Raw genomic sequence first — 21,456 nt, 5'->3', positions numbered from 1 at the left:
TGCAATTGTGCAAAAATATTTTTAAAAATCCAACGTGAGATTTTCTTATATTTTTGTGCGCGAGCTTTTGTGAGGCAGATTATAACAGAAGTTAATTTACATGACCCATTAAAAGTTACGTAATGGTAACTACTATCGTTGCGACCTAATTTTTTTTTTTTGGCACCAATTTTCGCATATGTAGGAAGAGATTCTTCTCAATCACATTGCATTTGAATTTAATTGAAGCTTCTTATAATTAAAATACACTAAATATTTACAAGGAGAGAAATGATCGTAATAAAGAGAGCTTTTGTTGATATTTCGGTAATTAATTGTACATGATTTCCTTTTATGAATGAAATAAAAATATTAGCCCTTGAAAAACTTTAAGACATAGACAGGAACAAACTAAGTAGCAACTTCTGACGAGCTTTTAACAGTCTGTTCTGAAAATGACGGAAGTACTTTTGACGCTACTCTCATACACGTTACTTTTTCTTGTAGCAAGGGATTGAAGGAATAACTGAAGAGTCGTGAACGTCAAACTTTTAAAAGTTCAAGTTGTCTATGGCATCCAAGTTACTATCAGTTGAGCATTTTCTATTGCGATTTGTCTACACTAAAGCTATTGAGTATTGAGCTGTTAGACTTCCAACTTTTTTGTTACAAATATATATTTTGATTTCCTTCTACTTCGATTAGTTTTTCTGAATACAATCATTGTTACTACAAAGCTTTATTTTCAAGTGGAAATAAGTAATGTAACATTGAGACTTTCTTGATAATAAATTCCTTCAGTGGGAAATGAATTTAATTAAATAATTAATAGAATAATAGAGTTAATATTAAATTAAAATAAAGGTAAAGCTGAAGAAAGTTTTGGTTTAATAATTAAGAATTCATTATTTGTAAAGGAATTTTTTTCTGTTTCAATTAAAGGAAGCTTTTTATAAATTACTTCAAGTTTAAAAAATGTTGAGATATTGAAATTTTAATGGTTTTATTATTTAAAATATTTTCAACTTCTTTCAATTTTTAGTTAGAATGATGTTAATTTGTTATAAAGAATTTAATTTAAAAAATATAATAATTCTGATGTAAAAGGAATATTTAAAAGAAGAAAATATTAAAATCATACACATAAATCGTTACAAAGATTACAGCTCTTGAAATGAAGAAAATGAAAAAGCTAAAGACCAATGAAGTACGATAAAATGCTTCTCTCGATCATCAGTTATAAGCTTGGCTGGTTAAAACTATTTTTTTATCTTTATTGTCAAAATTATGATCTTTTTTATATAACTTATAAGCTATCCAAGTCATTCTTTATTTCCACTCTTTCAACTATTTTCTTCTTCAACTTAGCTATGAATTTTTATTATTCAAATGATAACGAAAAAATTAACAAAGTAATTACATAGATGCGTGTCAAAAGAGAATTACTGTGGTTGTTGTTGCTCATCTTTTGTAATATGCATTTGACCTAGAACCATGTATAGATTTATAGCAGCTCAATTCTAATACAAAACTTTGTAACATAGTTGAAATAAAATTAAAAATAATTTATTCATGCTATTCAGTGATGCATAATCTATCAGACTTAGTGTAAACCACTAATCGATCAAACTCCCATGTCATTACTTCTAACTCGACTTGAATGTGAAGTAGATGGTGCGAAGAAAATTGGGCAAGTAACTGAAAATTACATATTGACGTCGATATGACATCATCATTGTCATCATTGATATGGTGACCCGATTTTCCCTATGAATAATTTGACATAAACTAGGGTATTTCGTAAAGATTGCCAAGAAAATACTGGAACCGGTGAGTCTGCCATTGATCATAAATAAATGCATGTAAAGACGAAGAAAAAAGTGCGAGACTTTTCATGTTATTCCACACATAATTTTGAACAAATAAATTTTGGCAATAATCCACCGTCATTTTCTCTCTATCGTATATAGTCAAACCATTCATGAAACTAAACAATAAATAAGAAACAGCACATGAATATCCGGAAAAATTCCAATAATAAATTTTTCAAGATACTTGTTTGTATTCTCTTCATTCTTTACTCAATAATGAATGAAGTATTGAATTTTTATTGGGTAATTAAAAATTAAAAAATTTCTTGTAAAATTATTTAGCCTACTTTCAAAGTCTGTTTAATTTTATTCTTTCATTCATTTTTTTTTCCTGTAGAAAAAAGAATAAAAAATATGTAGACTAAATTACATGAGAAAAAAAAATGATTTAAATTTTTCTATTGATAAATTTTTCATCAAAAGCACGTGTAATTATCATATTTACTTTATTACATTAAAAATTATCACGACACTATACGACAATCTCTAATAAGGTTCCACATGAAAGATTAAAAGATATTCCATATCATCAGCTTAATTGGAAGTTGAAAGGAATACCAGAGATAACACAATTTATTTACACTTTTTTGTTTATTCATCTGACTGATCTGGCTTTCGGTTACTCGCAGATTCCACGGTTAGAGTTGTAATTTATAGCGTACAGAATCGGGTAAACCGGGCATGGGGTTAAACGGAGCTTAACACTTGGTGGTGGCGTCACGTTCAATACCGACACAAGCTTTGCCAAACAGTCGTAGTCGAAAGGAAACTAGAGGACGGATATGTGGCTGATACTTTGTCAAGCAAACTTCTATTTCAATTCTTGATTCCGTCGGTTTTGTGAGGAGCCACAGAATCACTTTATAATGTTGATAAATATGGTGTGTTTCAGACTACTAGAAATTCTTGGAGTTTGATAAATGTACACTGAATTGCGGAACAGTATTATTGTGACAATTAAGCTTCACTCTAAATAGTTAACTTCCTTTTGAAATGCTGATGTCGTTCATAATTTCGACGTTCATCAATTTGCGGTTTGTAATTGGGTTAAAAATGTTTCAATATTTTGTTAATCATTATCATGCAGCTGGCATTTGCAAATTTGATTATTATATTGCAGTTCAAAGACTTGGAATATTATTGTCTGGGTCATGGAATAGAAGAAAAAGACCTAGTAAAGAAAATCTTCTTGGAAAATCTTGCTGGAAAGGAAACTTTATCCAGAAAAAATCCCACTTGATTTGAAGCATTCACGAGACTTTATTTTTTCGAAAAAACCATTTTTAATCATCAACTGAATAAAAATAGTATCCAAGATGCATTTAAAAAATGATTAGATTAATTTATAAAAAATAGATTATTTATTTATATTTAATTTTGCATAAAGATTAATCAAACGGGAAATGAAATTTTTATATTTAGTTAAAAATAATATATTATTAGTGAACGAATGAATAAAAACTTTTAATCCATTAAAATTGATGAAACTACGAAAATTATGTCCTATTTTATATTTTATATTAAAAGTTTGATCGTTGACTATTTACGTCGGCACGTTTATTAATTTTTTAGACAATGTAGATTCTAAATTAAATTTCTAATTTATCGTACATTCGATTTATTTGTTATAATTTTAGAAATCGATTTTTAGGGTTTAATAATTTCTCGATAATTTGTCAGACCACAGGCTTTGAGTAAGAAACTTATTTTTAGGTAATTATCGGATTATTGTCAAACGATTTAAAAATATATTCCCAATATAAATACCATTTTCAATATGTTTTCGTCCATTAATAATACTTTCTTATGTCATAAAAAATATTTTTAATAATCTGAAATCACCGGACATTCTTTTAATTGGTGGTACATATAATAATAACGTTCAGAATTTATAATTCATACAGAAAATTTATCAGTGACAATTGGATATTTATTTTACTATATTTGTAAATACGATTTATTCAGAATTAATGAGAACTGTCATTCATAGTTATAATTTCAAACTGTTGTTTTTTATCAAATACTCTCATTTGCATAAATACTTTATATTTTTTCTTTTTTATTGGAAATGAAATTATAGATTTCCAAAAGGGAATTATCGGGAATTAATAATAATAAATTATTTTGAATTTGATATATTGAAAGGTTGGCAGGAAACTTTGTTTCCTTCATGCATATCATACCAGTGCATAAATCAAGAGAAAGTAAAATGCTAAAATTCATCTAATGAATCATTTCACTGAACGAAATAGTAAATATTAGTCTTCCATTTACATATAAGCACCACCATGTAACTTCATAATCAATTATTTCCGTTGAAAATTCATGAAAATTCGTTCATGTTAAAAAAAAAAATTTAAATAAAGTATTTTCATACTGATATTATCTTTACGAATGCTTTGGTAATTTAATTTTTTTTGGTGGGCTTTCAAAGAAGAATATTTTTTTTATTTTAAATCAATACCAAACGAAAACATAAAATGCAATGAATGTATGTAAAAAAAAAGCAACTGTCCCAAATGGTTTTGTTGATGTTTTTTATCTTCAAAATGGACTGCAAAAATGTCGGAATGTTGTTTATAATCAATTGAAAAATTTGTTTCAAAAGTAAACTTCAGTATGAATGGAAATTCCCTAAATAAAAAATCTCAAATATTTTTTAGTTCTTCCACAGATGTAGTTAAAATTCATTTTAACTTGTTTCTGGACATTTAAACGTAAAGTTAAATAATCTTTTAATTTTTGTTTGTTCTCTGGCTATCTACAATACTTGAATTTCCGTCATCGTATAATATTCTCATTCGCATTCTCTATTTTGCGGTCTATGCACTTCTTCTTTACTCACTCGATAGATCCTCCATCCCTCGCCTTGCTCTGACTTGTCTCCTTCTTTTGCGACCCGTCGAATACTCAACTCACGTTTTTTCTCTTGAGCCTTGATGTTCCTCCCAGAATATGAATTACATTTGATTTATTTCGTCAAGAAAGTAGATAATAATGATTATACCAACTTAATCACGTTAACTCTCTTCTAATTATGACTTGAACGTATGTAACTTTTACACTATATTTTTTTTTTACATTAAAAATCACTCATGTGTATTGTTTACATAATTTTTAAATAATTTATTCAGAATATTTTTTAATGTTAACGATAGAGACATGTCAGCAAATTTTGTTTCGGAATTCTTTTTCCTCTCCAAAGCTTACATTTAAATTTTCATCAGGATAAATATTTTTTTCGTTTGGAAAATCGTGAAATTTATGATAAATCTAGCTGTTCACTATTGGATTTTCCGTACGTTTCGTTCAATAATTTATAATGAAGTTAGACATCAATATATTTTTGATTTATGCAAAGTGAAAGTTCGAGTGGAATAATAATTAATGATTTGAATGTTTGATTGTGATTGATTGAAATAAACTTATGTTTTAAAGTATAATTTTTAAAATATCAAACAGATTAGAATCATAAAAATATTTTTTTGAAAATGAAAAACTGATAAAATATAAAAAGAAAAGATTTAGAAATAGATATAAATTAATTAATGCAATAAAGCATTTAAATAAACATATAATTAGGAATTAATTAATTTTTTTATCACCACATTTATTTAATTAAAAATCAATTTCATTGAATAAAAGATCAATTCATTAAATAAATCATTATAATTTTGAATAAACGTGGATACATGTGCATCTATGTATAAACATTGAAGATTTAAAAACCTAGAAATAAAATTTTCTTTTTATAAATTCATTCACTTTTTTTATCCTCTCGTCTACTTCAAGTTTCTTTTGTTTTAAAACGATGGAAAGTCGAGTATATCAATGGCATTTGTGAAAAACAAGCTGACAAAATAAGTAAGCTCAGGTTTCTTACTTAAATTTGCACTTTCTTGAATTGAGAGCATCTTTTTCTTGTCTTATTGTGTAAATTATGACCCTTTGGTTGAATTATGCAGAAATAACGACAATTCGAAAGGAATATTCACAATGAAGAATAAAGACACAAGGATGAAGTGGCCTGGTACTCATCCTGTATTCATTCCGTGGGGAGTAACTACTCAGTAATCCTCCGCTGACTGTTCATAGTTTTAATCGAAATCCGTTTTAAATTGTAAATGCGACCCATGACTCCGTAATGTCACGATAGCCACAGGCTTTCTTCATCTTTATTTTCTATCCTTTGCTCTTTCTATTACCCTTTTTATTTTTTTTCATCCTCTTTTCCAAACTACTATTCTGCCGGAGACACATATCGCATTAGTTGAATCTTCTACATATTCTCTAATTTCCATTCTCTCATTTTCTCTCAAATGTGGTTGACCCTTCGGTCTCCGTAATTCCGGAAAAGTTTCATCTTCCAAAAAAACAATGTCTCTAGAAAAAGTTTGTGGTCTTTTAATTTTTTTCAACATAAAAATATTCCAAACGTTAAAAACCAGTGGGTTATGTACGTAAACACGTTATATCTCTTCATTTTTCCAGTGAAATTCACTAATGAGTTGCATAAAAAGGTAAATATGTTTTTTTAATAAACATTTCAACGTTTAATATTTTTCATACTTTCAACTTTATCACTCACATTTTTGTATAACATGAGAGACACACTATTTAACTGCGTAAACAAACTTTTGGTAATTAAAGATAGTTATATGTTGGAATAATTCATCAAATATTTTTTTATTATTTGCGTTGAGAAAAATCAACTTATATTGAAGAGTATTTTTTCAGGACTCGAGTTTTTTTTTTCTTATTTCAGTAAGACATAAAAATTATCTCATAATAAGAAATGAATATTTTAATTAATCTAAATTGAGAAAAAAAAATATTTTTACTGAGTAAAGAATTGACTTATTAAAATTACTTAATAAAAGGTTAATATTTAGTTAAATCAATGACTTAAGAACTTTTAATTAACACATCTAATTAATTTAAGATAAAAATAATTGACGGATAATGAAATGAGATTTAAGAAAACTTCTAAAAATAAATTAAAAAAAAGAGTAGTGTTAAACAAATCATCCATATCTTGAAGGTTGTAATTCACGTTAACGATTCAGTTAACTTTTCTGTTCTGCAAACAGATTTAGGTAATGCTAGGGATTAGAGAAATTGTGCCACATAGAGGATGAAGATGAAATTAGTTGGTTAACCTGAGCTGCCGCGGTTTGCTTGGTAACAGCTCGTAACAAACACCTCGGAAAACAGCTTTCATTGCACCCTTAGATGTAATTTTCTTACCAAGCCTAAATATATGGGTGGTTTCTATTCCGTTAGCATCCAATTAATGCAGTGCTGTAAGACTGATGAATGCCAAAACTTTGTTAAAAAAATATAGACAATGTGATTTTTCCGCGACCTCAAAATTATCTATGTTTTATGTTATAATTCTTGGTAAATAGTTCTATCAAGGGAGAATGTTTCACAGAGGCGTACATAGAACAAGGGATAAAATCATGCTAACGATCTTGAGACGACGAAGGAGCAAAATATTCGCAGTCTAAAATGTATTCGGTGAACTCGCATTAACAAAGTTAGTATTCAGGTTAGTATAATCATTATTTCATGCTAGCACGAAGAAGGCGTGAAACGCTTTTGCTATTCTTTTCCACGAATATAAACTTACGGTTAAGTAAATTATCCTATGCAAAAGAAAATTATTGTTCGATGGAAATAAGCATCTACTTTTTATATCAAGAATAAATTATTTCTTTGATATTTAGTTTGAAAACTTGAGGGCACTATTTCGTAGAATTTTTAAGCTCAAATTATCCTTTGCACACGTTAATATTAATTAATAATAAATAATAAAAATTATAATAATGAATAGAATATAATTATTTTAGTGGGATTTTTAAAAATAATTTCTTTGGTTTAAAAAAGAACGTACAGTGAAAAATGTAATTATCTCATTTTAGGCTGGTAGTATTTGACTGAGTAATTCTATGATTTTTATGAAAGAGTGTTAAGACTTATTATTCCGTGTCACGCGACGTGTTTCACCTAAAGAGACGTTTCTGTAAGAGAGATTACATTTTGCTGCGCTCGCGGCTATCCAACTGTACAGAGATGAGTTGGAGAGATGGATTCATCAGTTGATCTGTTAATCAATGTATTCGCCTTCTTGGTCTCGTGTGCTGGCTTTTGTTCTCGTTTTTAGTTGAAGTTAATTCACAAACTAAATCTCAAAGACCAACCATAATTAACTATATTTCATTAATTTTCTATTTCAGAATATTTTTGACATACTTCCATCAGTTCTATCATGAACATTCTCATTCATTAATCCAAACTTAATTAAAAAATGAACATAAAAAATTTCAGAGTTTGAAATAAATATGAAATCTCTATTATTACTTTGAGATTGATTCTCTTCTTTGGAGAAAAAAAATATAATGAGAAAGTCTCATTGTTATTACAATAACAACAACTTGGAAACTATTTTTTCCTTGTTCATAACTTCAAAATTTTAATGTTCAGTATACAATTGCAGTAAATAACAGTTTGGAGTCGAGAAAAGTTTAAGAATATTGTCGCTAACTCCTTAACATCTTTATATAAGTTTACGCATCTTCTTCATTTCACAATAAATTCAGCTGACATCGTAAAAATTACTAGGACTTTGGTAGGCTATAGGTATATACATGTTTTAGAAAAGTTTATAAGATGAGGTTGCCGGAAGCAACACATGTACAACCCTCAACTATTCTTTTGGCTACACGCCATTTTGAGTATCATGATTTTATATCTGTATTAGCCATTCCATAGGATCCAGAAAAGAAGCAATTTCATACCAAGTTCAGCAATATACCTTTTTTAATTAAACTCCTACAATCTTGCTCAAGACTATAACAATTACGTTATGTAATTAATTAAACTCATCTTATATTTTTAAAGAACTTTTTTGTAACTAATTTGAAATTTTCTTGCCAAAAAGAAAAATACATTAATGTTGATGGCTAAAGTCTTTGCAGGGACATTCAGTTATTAACATGGAAAATTAATTTTACAACTTGAATGAATGTTGATGAATATTCAAAGCAATGAAATATGTAGGGTAATACAAGCCACTATTTGAATATCATAATAAATAATTATTGACAGAATGTTAGAACAAGCTTATAATTTAGCAAATGTATCAAAGTATCAAATATCAATACTTTTCATAAACTTTGACCAATTTCGAGAATATGATCCTAGTAAGTTGAGAAAAGCTAACTATTATTAAAGCTGTATCATTCTCAAAACACCTGACACCCTCATGATGATAGTTGATATCATAGGGAGGCTTCAAATAATCATCAACAGAATGATAATTTACGATAACATGTAAATGGGTGTCTGTGCGTACATCCTCTCGGAATCTAGAAACGATTAATTTAATTGATGAATATGTTCACGCGATTGAATTCACGATTGATTATTCAAACTTCCACTCATTATCTTCACATCACCAGCATTACTTTATATGCCACTTAATCATTTTAATTGATTTTAATATCTAAATTATTCTGATATATTTATGCATGAGTTGATTCAGACGTGGGCATTCGTTTTGGCGATATGGAAAAATTGAAATCGGTTGAGATGGATAACGATCAGGAGTTTATGTCAATCTGATATGAATGACGGATAGACTACTTAAAATATAATAAAATTTTTGTGTCATTCATTGATGGATTAACTGAAAGAGAATTTTGAGATTGAAAGGTCAGTAAGTTTGAAGGGAAAATATTATTTTTGAATTTATTACTTCAATATGAATTATGATGACATGAAGAAGTCTATGTCAAGAAATTCATTATTTATTTTTTTTTATTTAGTCAATTTTTTATAATTAATTTTAGAATGATTAAAATAAATGTTTATCAATTTTTCTTTTAAATTACTTTATAGCTATGCTTTGTCAATTATTGTTTGTGAATAAATTTTTTTAAATTGTTTCAATAAATAAAAAATATGACTTTTTTAATAATAGAATTCTTTAAATAATTTCAGAATAGAATTTGTTGGAAATAATTCTTATTGAGATTTTTGATTGAAGAGAAGGATTCTTTATCATTTCAATTGAAGGAAGTTATGCAATATACATTTTATTATTACTCCAACAAAATCCAAATTTTCTTTTGTTCACTTCAAGTCACAGTGAAATTTATTTCCTATGTTCTGATCTCGAATATTTATCTTGAGATACATTGAATTTATGAATGTTCAATAGCAATTTTTACTTTCTTCTTTGATTCATGATCCTCTTTACTTCATTATATGAAGTACTTTTTGCTACTGGACACCATAAACTATGTCGATATTTTGAGATTCAGATGAAGATTCATTATAATAATTTATTGAAGTAAACTAAACAAAAAATCGTCAACTTTATTCTTGTTAAAAATTATGGTAATCTGTTGCATCTAAAGTTCCACTCAAGAATAAAGATAGATTCATAATTTTTTCTCATATAAGCAGTTCCATAAATTTTATATTCTGATTAAGAATATCTCAATTTCCTTCTCTGCACAAATGACAAAGAGCTTTCTTTTATTCATTTAAATAAATTTTAATAAAAATACTATTCTCAATTATTTTTAATATTTTTCTAAAAAGAATCGTTAGTAGTATATGAGTACTGGATGTCTAATAAAAAATTTTTTTTCTGTCATAGAGACAAAATTGTACCGATAGAATTTAAAAAATTCCATCAACCTGACCCTTATCTTCATTCCTCACTTCATCATTTACTCTGATTGTATGGAAATTTTGCGACATATTTTGAGAAAATATCTTCCCTCATATGCCACAAGATCCTCTGCATTCGAGAAACATGTAATATACTAGAAATCCAGGTTTTATCCGTAGAAAGCATGAGCTAGTTTCGCATACAAATGTTAACGATTACCGGTTCAGTTGGCCAGCTGGTTTACTTGCAGGATTCAAAATCCCCTATAATATCAACGATATAATATAACAAAGAATAAAATCTTTCCAGAAAGTAGATATCTTGCAAGCAAACTCTCTTTGTGATTTTCTTCTTAAGCTATTATGCTACATATTAAATCTTAGTCTCATTCTCACTCAGTCTGTAAGCATTGTACCTTTGGATACCTATACAAACGTTCGTGAGGCTTTTGGTGTTCTTGACACAAATGAATATTCTGTTGTCACAAGAGTCTTCAACTCTGTTTCGTTGATAGAAAAAATAAAACAAATCAGATTTACATATAGAGAAATTCTCTACAACAACAACAACAGGCCCTGTAAACTATTCTTGATTTCTTTAATCGTTTAAATCAATTTTTTTTTAAGAAAGATAATTTTTTCTACAAAATTCGTTGAAAGTATTTCGTCGAGAACCATTTTAACTTTTGAATGAATGATGATTCATTGTTTTGTGAGGTTTTTTTCAAAAGTTATTGAAGTTTGGAGTTAAAAGTGTCGTTTTTTCTTTCAACATCCGATAACTTCGTTTTCAAAAATCGTACAACGTTCAATGAAAAACGAATTTCGAAGAGAAAAGTTTGGGCTTTAAAATGTTTCACTTGAATGTACAAAAAATTATTCACGCTGGAAAGGGCTTTTAAACTTGAAAATATTAAGAGTGTAGTAGGGAGTGATAAAAATTTTTTAACAAATAAATCCTAACAAAAAAAAAAACTTTATGAGAAAAAAAGGAACAAAATTAAACATTGTTTACTTCAAATCCACAAAATCACGACCACATTGGACAATATTTCATTTCCAAGTGAATGTGAACATTTAAATTTAAATATCGACATTCGTTTAAACTCTCGTCGATAATTAAAGTGACAAAATTAATTGCATGAGTTGTCCAGCAACTCTTAAAAGACAAATTAATATTACACTACATTCGATTTTCATCAACTCGTATAATTGATGCAATGATCAATATCAATTCAAGTTCAATTCATGCAGGAATTCCTTTGCAAAAGTTTATCAAACGAAACATGAAATTAAATATGTTAATATTTTATTCAAGCACTGACTCGCATTGATAAATGATTTAATTTAGCTTATTACCAAAAAATAATCATCATAATTTACCAATAATCTACTCTAGTGTAAATAATACCAAAAAGTGATGGTATCGAATTAAAGTAATGAATAAAAATGTTTGTGAATTTATTTCAAGGCCATCTGGAGATAGCAAGCAATTCCTAAGGCCATAAACAACTTTATAACTACAAAAGTTAAATTTCTCAAATGTTATCTCAATAATTTATATGTTAATGCGTGTTAATAGTCTTCCTCTCCCAAGTTGTACCACCAACATTTTATCACATTCTTTATATAAAACTATTTTATTCACTTAAGCTGTACCTCTTAAAAGATCAAAGCTAAGTTGAACATTTCTCGCAATCTAAGTCAACCATCTTCGTTAGAAATTCGTCCTTTACTTAAGTCAATTTAATTAAAGTTAGACCGCTTTAAAATTAATTAAACACCTTGGTAGAATTTAATGAAAGTCATATAGTGGATAAATAATCGATATTTGATTCAAGTGTATCGACAGAGAGTAATCCTATCTTTATTCTTCAATACAAGATTCGCTTAGATTAATATGAACTAATCATTCCATCATAGTGACTAGTCATTGTCATACGAATTGATACACTGATGCAATTGATCGAACTTCCACTTCCTAAACTATTCATCCCGTCACCTCATTGTCATGAAAATGAGGGAGCACCCGATTCATTGACAAGTGTAATATACATTTAGCTCAGGAATTTCAACAGAAGAACCGACTTTGTGGTAGAAGCACATTTTTCGTGTTCAAGTGGTAGATCAAATTCTTTACAATGTGCTTTTGTGAGGAATTAAATCGTTTCTACACATTATTCCCATTTTTCACATGCAGGAGTTTCATTTAATGGAAAAAGAGAGAATAGAAACATTTAATTGTTACAAATTAGTACTTTTATATCTTGACAAAAAATACAATAAAAGAATTGGTTTTATTATGAAAAAATAAATCAAGGGAAAAACTTGGAATTTTCTCTTTTAAAAATTCTTCATAAATATGCTTCCTTCAACCTTTGATGATACTACTTATGATGATCTTTATTGAAGATGAAAAACATTTTATTATTAAAAATTTCTTTGAGTTTTACTTTATTTATTAACAAAATATGAAAGCCAGACTATTAAATAAACTGAATTTCTTGGTATATAGTTGATAACAATAGAGAGGAGATCAAGGCTTATGATTCCATGATGTGTTCCTTTATGATAAAAAAAATACATTATAAATGATAAGAATTTTTTAAAGGATTAAATAAAAAGGATCTTCTAAAAAGCTCAAGACAACTATATTAGATGAAATTTTTTTTTTTCCAGAAGGTGTCTGCGATTTAAATGTCTGTGAAAAATGCCGTACTTGATATTATTTTAAGTGAAACGATATCGTCTAATATTGTTGGAAAAAATTGCCTCTAATGTTTGAGTAAATCTTCGTCGTGGTGTGATTTTGATGTTCAAATGATTGTATTCTTTTTCTTACATACAATGTCATCATTTTTGATTCATGACAGAAGTTTATAACATCAGAATTTAATAATCAACAATGAAATTAATACTACTCATTAATCTTTATAAAAACATTTAATTAACAATTGTTAGTAATTGATTGTTAGCTACATTTTATCATAAAATTCTTAATTACATTCTTTCTCATAAAAATTTCCTTTCTTATAAAGTTTATGAGTGTGTATTTATTTAAAAATGTGAAATTTCTTCCAATGATAATACTTTTAAAAAATAAAATCTAAGTCAAGCACCACTCTATGAAATTTTTAACACAAGCACATTTATCTTTGCTTATTAATTCATTGACCAATGAAATAATAAAACTTCCAGGATTCTCCACAAAGAAGAATCATCAAAAATTTTTATTCAAAACAAACTTGAATTTAAACAGTGTACTTGATAGCTCTAGATCACGAATTAGCAAAAAAAAAAAAAAATGATACAATAAATTACACTAATGAAGAACAGTCTTAAAAATAGGGTAAAACAAGTATTATTCACGTACGTGCTAATTTCCGTGTGTCCAAACTATAATTAAACGAATTTAACAGACTGTACACTGCAGCAAGGTAAAAAAAAAAACGTCTAGAGATAGAATGACATTGATCAGTAAGCCAATTAGACGACGAAAATTGATCAGAAATAAAATAAAGTTTAAACGAAAAATTAGTTTTATTGCTATTGAAGTGAGTCCAATATTACTAAAGATCGTATAAATTATTCGACTCTTTTTCCTTTTTCTACAAATCTTTTTCAAACTTTTTTATTCAACTTTTTTCTGTATTTTCTATTGATAAAGTACAAGCTTTAATAGTGGTATCACAGTGATTCCGAATAACTGGTTCAAGCTTAGGTGATGTTGCACGATTCGCCAGTCTGATTGTGCTTACCTTTTCGCTTATTGTAACTACTTAAAGTTTAATTATTCCCAGTGCATCTACCATAGAAATACTTGACTACATGAAATTATGACTGAACAACTTTGATATCAATTTCTTTGAAATATCACAAAATAAAAAATAATTGATGATTAATATTGATTTGAATTCAACATAAGTTGAACTTTTAGACTTAAAGATTTTTGAATTAAAATTCAAAGATTGTTTCTAATGGCTCTGATAAAACTCCTATATTTTCTTAGACCTATTATTAAAGAATATATGAAAAGAAACTTCAAATACTACCTAGGGTAATAGCAAGTATTATTAAAAATTTATGAGAACTATTTGCATGTTCTTTAAATTCTACATTAGTATTTATTGATAACGGTCTTGTTCTAAGCGTAATAAAAGCTGATGAACGCGAGAACGTGGTTATGAATTTTCTAGTGATAATATACCCTTTGGGAATGGTACAACACGTTGAAACAACGAGCTTGGAGTCACTACTTCTTGACAATAAGTCTACATCAGCAATTGTTTCTAGAGGTTGAACCCATGATTTTTCTTGCTCCCTTTGAAAGTTTCCTGTCGCAGCGTATCATACTAACACGTGCTAACCATCAAACATTCATCGTTTCCCTTTGCGATCTGTCTGACCACACCTCCACCATGATTACACTTTCATCGAGCGAATTCTACCTGCGTGACTTGCGCTCTTATGTTTCTTCAAGACATCTTTTATCTTTTTCAAGTTTTACTTTATCGTTTGTGTCACACTACTTTTTATAGTCTGTTAAGGTGCGTGATGACAACATAGTAAAGGGTCCTTTGCCTTTCGCCTAATTAGTTGACGCAAAGACACAGTACTACTTGACATTTCAACAAGAGTCTTATTTCATTTTTAAATGGTTCTGTGAAATACATCAAATTATTCTTTGTTTGAGAGTACATTTTTACTGCAAATATAATTAAAATTATTCCTTTTTAAATAAATCTTGACTATTTTATTTTTATTTTCTTAATATACACATGTTTTTGTGTTGATTAAAAATGTTGGGAAAATTTCTATTTAATAAAGAAAAGAAACAAAATTTGAATAAAAATAATCATAATTAAAGACCAATTATTCATAAATATTTAAATTAATTAATTTTTTGAATAAATTATTGTATAAATTTTTAAATGATGGTTGATTATATATTGTTAAATGATAGTTAAATAGTTTAAAAAATTATTAAACCGATTATGATAATCCATCCAATAAATATACTGAACCATAACGGAATCATCTAATTATACTTAAGACGTTATAATATTATCAACTATAACCACAAACTCCCCATTTTCTTCACCTTACAATTTTTATGAGCAGGAATAAACGTTTATTTAAACACGTTAGAAATTAAAACATGTTGAAAAAAAAGTTTTAAAGTAGTGCAGTTTCATAACTAATAAAACTTTTGTAATAATATAAATCATTAATTAAGATACATGAAAATTCCCGGAAGGAACTATTATGTACTTGGGATATAACACTAAAAATGATCAAATTCTCGAACAATTTGAAAAGTTATACAAAAGTTTGGAACAAAATTTTCCAGTCATTTGACCTCCTTGTCAGTTTACGTCAATACTTGGAGTAAGTTTCTTTACTATGTCATTATCACATAATAGAGAAAAGACAAGAATTAAGTAAGACATTATAATGGGTAAGTCTGCACATAAGACATCAAACTTCAGCAAGTATTATTATCTACTTAAAATATTTTAGAAACTAAGTGTTATATAGTGGGTCAGTAAACCACAAGTATTCAAAGATTGCTAGTATATTTGAAGAAGATACAAAATGTTGGATATTTAAACAATACTAAAAATAATATAGCATTGAAAATGACTTCATTGTTAGCTCGTGAAGTTCATGATAATTAATTAACGTGCAGTATCATTTACATAAATAGCTCAAGTAATTTACAAGTCAGTTTGGTGGTTTCATCTTCTCGTGGGGTAACAACCCCATTCAGAGGTTACTCGCTCTCTTACCAGCTCCTAGTTCACTTCGAGGTCTTTCGTTTCTACTCACTTGGCTTTTCAGATGGTACAGAGTACACATTCATAGTTGTACATATATTTACTGTGGTTGAAATTGAAAATGTTCTTTGAGTATCTGGATTTCCCATGTTACGAGCCACTCAATTTAGAATTTTCGGCTTGTATTACAACAGATGAATCGAGTAAACTCGTTTAAATGTACATATGTGAGTACGTACATATATTATATGTTTTAGCTACATCCATCCATGTATACTTTTCCATTCATAAGTATTCACACATGCCACGAAATACTCATTTATTTGGGAAGGGGAAGGATCAGAATAAAAATCATTTGGGGAAATTGAATTTTTTTTAAGGAAAATTCAGATTGTTCATGGGAGATATTCTCCAGGTGAACCAGGAAATATACAGTGTAGTCTCTATTTAATTTCAATCGAAAATAAAATTTTAGAGTTGTTTTATGCTGATGGAAAACTAGAACAGAGCTTTTAGTTATTTTTTTTATTTGTTTATATAAAGTATCTCTGTCAATTTGCAGACAAATCAAAACTATTTACCTAAATAAACGAGGATTACTTTAGTAACTATTAATTCGATGATTTTTCCAATAATTGTGACATGCTAAAACTTTCAATGATTAAATTTAAATTTTTTCTAAATTATGAAAAATTGTAAGAGTATTTTTTGTCATTATAATAATAAAATAACAAGCTTTTATTTACCAACATCCGTTCGAATTGAATTTACTTTAAAGCTCATTTGAATTTCAAAAATATTTCTAAAAAAACATCTCAACGTTACTCCAAAATTCTAAAAACATCCACAAATTGTTTCTGTATACAAAACTAAAACTATTTAATTAAAACAAATGATTCATATTCTAGCGAGAAAATATATTTAAGGATAATTAGATAATGTATATTATCAACTCATAAACAGAAATAAACAATCAAACTCATTTATCTCAATAGAATTATAATCTTAATATGTATGTAAACGTAATGAATTAATTGAAAAGTCATAACACTAAGCAACGACAAAATTACAATACATGGATAAAGTTATCAACTTGATTAGCTACCTAGACTATTCAAAACTTGAGCTTATGATTACTCAAGCAAAGTTTAATTAAGTGATTTACTCGAGCACAAATCATCAAGATAACTCGAAAGCCTAATGGTCCTACCAACAAGTTTCTGAGTAATTTTTAGAACTCTGTAATGCATGATAACGACTGTGTCATTTATGTATAAAGCGATAGGCTTCATGCCAAAATAGTTGAATGTCTTTTTTGTGAGATGATAAATTTGTAAATAAAGTTGTCATACAAATTTGTGACACATTGGTGTGATATTCTTGCAAAGAGGATCTCTCCCGGATTCGAATATCAATGCAAGCAATTTATCAGTTAATGATATCAGTCGACCAATTATCAATAAAACTCCCTCAAGTAATTTATTTCAATATTTCAGGGGTTCTATTTTTTTTTTATTTTTTCTCGTATTTATAAAATATGATATTTTAAAGTATTAGTGTTAAGTAAAAATTTTACATTATGAAACAACAATATTTGAATAATTAAGAGTACATTTCCATGAGAAATATAACGTAAATATTTTTTTTACTATAGAACTTGGAATAAAATAAAATATTTATTAAAGTAGAGTTTAAATAATTTAAATAATTTTTTGAAAGCCAAATGAAGATAAAAAAAAGCTAATTTTCAATAAAAAAATGCACTCTGCCTATGTACCAGCGATCACATATCTCTATTCAGTCTATCATACACAAAGTTGATTAGTTGATGAAAAAAAATGCATTTATATGAAACCTGATTCGTGTAGCATTAAAAAAAAATTTATTGATATTTAATCGTTCTTTATTCTATAAATATCTTGACGTTTATATTCACTAATAATCAGTAAATCTCGTTTGACAAAATGCCGATAAAATTGTTGTGAAATTAGAATTTAATTTATCCCTTCAGAAGGAAACAAAGAAGCAGTAATTAATTTATTTCCTCCAACAGAGAATATTATTTTTAATCGTAAATTACATTGAATAAGTGAAGTCTTTGTTAATCTGTTTTAATTGATTGTACTGTTTGATAAAAGAGCTTGAATATGACATTTAAGAAGATTAAAGTAAATAATGTTTATTAAGAATAATTAAAAAATTACTTGAGTTAATACTATTTTATTAAAAATAACTTCTCTAGTTTTTTTTTACCGACAGAGATAATATTTTTTCTCATATCCTTCTTATAATATTAAAATTTCATTATTTCTTATTTATCAATAGTTACAAGCTATTAAGATTAATTGTTTTACAATTTCAAAAATAATTTTTTTTATTTATGAAAGGATCATTAAGGCTTTTTTAAGGTTACCAAATCTTCTCTTTTTGGCTTTCTTCCAAGATTGACCAAAAAAAATAAGATTACCAACAATCCAGGATATACTACTTTGTACCATTAAGCTTCATCTATTTATTTTTTTTTTTCTATCTGACAAATAAATTACTCTTGACCGATATTTGTATAGTCAGAGATTTTTTTCCTTTGAGTCAGCTGAGGTGATAAAATTTATTCCAGCTGCAGCACTTGTATAGATTATGCTATTGTACTTGCTTACTTTTTTGTTATTTTTTAAAACAGTGTATATTTGAAAAACTTGAAAACTTTTTTATTCACTTTTTTATTTATTTATAAACATAATAAAAAAATTTTTAATCAACAGGAATTATTGAAATAAAACGATGTAATTTTGATTCTAATAAAAGTCACTGCCTGACAATCGAAAATTTATAATAATTTTTAATATTCGACTAAATGGATGCATTTAATTATAAACAAAAAGATCCAAAAATTTTTTTTCCAAGTTATAAATATTGATTTATTTTTAAAAAATAAATTGGCCTGTCGAAAAATGTTTTAGAATTTAAACCTTGGTCGTAGCCGCACAAGAGAGCTGAATAACAAGCGCAGTATCTACGAATAGTTCAGAAGAGCTCTTGTGAAAGTATGTGGGGCCGATGAAAATATTTCACAGACACGAGTAGCCACTATAGGAAAGACCAGAGCAGATATGCACTCGATTATACACAGTTAAATTTGAGGTGGGTAAAGAGAAAAAACGTTGACCACAGAAGATGAAGTGTAAGAGCGAGAGTCATTGAGGTAGTTGAAATGCACTAGAAGTCTTCTGGATCTACGGAGCTTTATCAGAAGCCACAGATTTATGATTCACTCCGAAGTGAATAACGCTAGGTATTTTGCTCGTGGTTAAGCCTTCGACACAATGTACTTTATTTTCCTCACGCTACTTCGTGCACCATATCTCATTAAGTGTTATTATAAATTTATTTTAGTATCAAATTTAATAGAAAATTGTTTAATCTTGTTTCACTTATAGGGTGAGCTTTGATTTATCGATAGGAAATGAATTTGATACATATTTCATCAAGCGGCGGAACAAAATCGCATAATACTATTTAAAAATTTTCTTTTGTCAAAATAACGGTATTTTTCAGAAAGAATTGTGGCTTTGATAAAATAAAAAAATTCTTTTTAAAGCTTCCAAGTCATTGCTACTGTTATTTAAAATAATAGTGGAGTTTATTTAGAGCAAAAAAGTTTTATAAATTCATCAAGGAACGTAATTACATTTAATCAGTTGAAAAATGGCCCATATAATATGATACTAGTAAGACCGTAAATCCACAGTCTTTACATCAATTGTTCCAACTTCTGTAAAATACTCGTTAAAATTTTAGGACCCTACATAACACTCAGGGATTGACCAGTGCTAAAAAATAATTTTATGATGCTATTTAAGAGAACCACAAATTTATCTTTTATGTTTTCTTAACTTTCGTGACGAGCGTATTTATTCTTGTTTTTTGTTTCTAGAGTTCAGAAATAAAAGAATCATAATCAAATTATTGTCATTTATTACTAAACATAAAAACAAAAATGAACTTGCCAAAAATTTAGGAAAAGTCAATTTTTAGAAGGATAATTAATCACAGTCAGATGATTTCCTACCCCAAAGTAGTTAAAGATATTTTTCAATAGATCAATGAATACTGAATAGATATTTTATGCTTCATTAAAGCTGAAAAATGAATGCCAAAGTATCTGAATTGATTGACGTCAGCATCATGACGTCAACATTCTTTTAATAATCAGACTAATTAACCATAAATGACTTATTCGGTATACCCTATCATATAAATTAATTGCTAATTTATTTGAAAAAACAGAACAAACGGATTTACAATGGAAACTGATTTGGTATTTACTTTTTCAAAGCCCAGAGGCATCGAGAATGCTTTGAAAGTAAAGTTTCTAAAATGAAACTGTAAGAACTCACACTATCTCCGGTAATGTCCTCATCATAGGTCCGGAAACGAGAGTAGTCTTCAAGGTTTCGTACGCTTCAGTAGAATTAGTGTCGTACATTATAATGTTTGAGTAGGTACGAGCCTTGAGCAATTTCATGGGAACGATAGCAATCTCTGCAAGTTCTCGGTCGTCCTTTACTCTGTCGCACATTCTCTAGTTTCATTCTCTTTACCAGAGCATAGCAGTACGAATTGGCCAACTATCCCATAGCCAGCGCATGTACAAATGACCTCATTTACTTTAGTGGTAAGAGTTGGCTCCAGTTTTAGATCTACAATCTCCTTGGTTTCAGAATCATCGTTCATTCTCGTTTTGTCCCGTCTTGGCATACGTCTCTTTCAATAGGCGCCTCAGTTGCAACTGAGGCGCCAACATCAAAATGAATAATTGCTCTACCAGAGGTATAAAAATTATATAAAATTAAATCGCTCTTGAGACTTTGAGTTTTTTTTTTTTTAGGCAAAAGATATGAATAGAGACTTCTATGATACACATTTAAAGCACTCAAGATTTTTTTTCCTTCTCTATTTACAAGAAAAAATTGTTGGCATAATTATGCTGGTCATAATTAAGTTTTAAAAGGGATTATTAAGTCATTACATTCAGAATTATTTTTAAAATATTCGAATTGTAATGAAGAATTTATTTAATCTTTTTTTTATTAAAGTTTAAAAACTTCATATCAAATGGTTTTTTTAAGTTTGCTGTCCATTGTGTA

At 28.0% G+C, this 21,456-nt stretch overlaps 1 protein-coding gene and 1 long non-coding RNA gene across 3 annotated transcripts in view; one reads left to right on the top strand and one right to left on the bottom strand.

Annotated features, from left to right (window-relative positions):
- Window positions 1-21,456, top strand: part of LOC118069257 (zwei Ig domain protein zig-8-like) — a 95,634-nt gene that overhangs the window by 991 nt on the left and 73,187 nt on the right. The window lies entirely within an intron of this gene.
- Window positions 1-21,456, bottom strand: part of LOC118069258 (uncharacterized) — a 79,792-nt gene that overhangs the window by 18,614 nt on the left and 39,722 nt on the right. The window lies entirely within an intron of this gene.

The sequence above is a fragment of the Chelonus insularis genome, unplaced genomic scaffold (genome assembly GCF_013357705.1).
Source record: "Chelonus insularis isolate UGA/USDA-ARS -01 unplaced genomic scaffold, ASM1335770v1 contig_406_pilon, whole genome shotgun sequence".
In the NCBI taxonomy this organism is placed as follows: Eukaryota; Metazoa; Arthropoda; class Insecta; order Hymenoptera; family Braconidae; genus Chelonus; species Chelonus insularis.
This window is presented reverse-complemented; position numbering and strand designations above follow the sequence as displayed.